The sequence below is a fragment of the Suncus etruscus genome, chromosome 3 (genome assembly GCF_024139225.1).
Source record: "Suncus etruscus isolate mSunEtr1 chromosome 3, mSunEtr1.pri.cur, whole genome shotgun sequence".
Lineage (NCBI taxonomy): Eukaryota > Metazoa > Chordata > Mammalia > Eulipotyphla > Soricidae > Suncus > Suncus etruscus.
Genome location: NC_064850.1, coordinates 102,666,760 through 102,668,435, shown reverse-complemented (window position 1 = coordinate 102,668,435; position 1,676 = coordinate 102,666,760). Strand labels below are relative to the sequence as shown.

General features: G+C 32.5%; 1 non-coding gene across 1 annotated transcript; it reads right to left on the bottom strand.

Moving 5' to 3' along the window:
• Nucleotides 1–1,178: 1,178 nt before the first annotated feature.
• On the bottom strand, nt 1,179–1,285 carry LOC126005514 (U6 spliceosomal RNA). The gene has a single exon (XR_007494566.1). It is a non-coding gene; the product is annotated as a U6 spliceosomal RNA (small nuclear RNA).
• Nucleotides 1,286–1,676: the final 391 nt, after the last annotated feature.

The following is a 1,676-nucleotide window of genomic DNA, read 5'->3' as shown; positions in this document are numbered from 1 at the left end:
AATGGTGTTACTCTAAGTCTCTAATGAGCCCTTAAGGAAGTTATTCTCTACTCTTCTGAGTTTTCTTTAAAAAATTGAAGTCATTGTTTATTAATTTATTGTACTGAAAATAGTGCATTTTTTGTTCAGTTTAAAATATATGTTATTTTCATGTTTTTATAAAAACTAAAGTGACTGTTTACCTGCAGTTATGATGTACTACCATTATTATATATGGAAATTTAATTTACTAACATTTTGTTAAAGATTTTATGTCTCCATGAGGGATATTTATCCTTTTTAATGTCATTATCTCATTTAGTAACGGGTAATATGAGGCTCATAAAATAACTAGAGGAATTTTTCTTTGCTTATTTCTAGGAAGTGATTTAGTGAGTTGAAATTATTATGAAAAATTATAAAAATTATTAATATTCTATAAATATTTGATGTCTAATTTGTGGAATCAATTGGACAAAATGACTTTTTTTTTTTTTTTTAAAAGCTAGAGATTTATTGTTATTTTGTGATTAATAGATTGCCAAATTGGTTATGACACTATCCCACACAGTATACCACCATTAGCCAGTACAAAAGTTCTTTAAACCAGACAGAGGCATACGGCAGAGAGAGCACAGACACATAAAAACCATCCATACCACCTTTCTCTAGTCATACCTCCACCCTGACTTTCAAATGTTGCCTCATGGTAAAGTGGCAAAACTGCATGGGCTGGTGGCAACCTGGACCTATTCACCAGTTTTAATAGCGAGCATTATAGAATAATGGAAATCAACTCGTGTTTTCCTTGATTTTATTGTCTGAACTCATTTTTTGTTACTTCAACATTTTAATTTCCTGTAACTGTACATCAAAGAATATAATGAGCTAAGAAAATACTGAACCAAAGTCAGACAATTGATTATTGACCCCAAAGTCATGTTTTAATTGGTCCTAAAGGAATGTACTACCCCAATAGTGTGAGAGACAAACAGATCTTTGGGGATGGGAGCAAAAGGCTCTTAGAACAGCCAAATGTACTCAATATTGTATAAACGGCTCTTTTCACCCCTGAATACTTCTTCACTACACTATGCACAGCAACCCTAAACAAAATCTTGTTGCCAGTATTTTTAGGCTGGCCCAATCCAGGATAGATAATACCCCCCACCCCCATTTCCCTTTCAGAGGCTCTGAAAAAAAATATGGAACGCTTCACGAATTTGCGTGTCATCCTTGCGCAGGGGCCATGCTAATCTTCTCTGTATCGTTCCAATTTTAGTATATGTGCTGCCGAAGCGAGCACACAAAATGACTTTTATAATACTTTAAGTTATTGGTTCAAATTTTAAACTAAATGTAGAAGTTTTAATATATTTTCTTGGAATTTTTTAATCTTGTATTTTTTCTAAACTTTCCTCTTACTAAATTTGTTGACAAAATTGTATTCATGACATTTTATCCATTAAAATTTTAATATTCATGAGATAGTCATGGTAATCTTCCTCTTTAATTTATGATAATGATATTTGTCTTCCATTCTTTTTGCTGAATAGCATTATAAATTGTATTTTATTTCACTAAAATAAATGTTTTGATTCTTTTTGGGGGGTGTGACACATCTGGTGATGCTCAAGGATTACTGCGCTTAAAAATCCCTCCTCGTTTGGGGGACCATATAGGACACCAGGGAATCG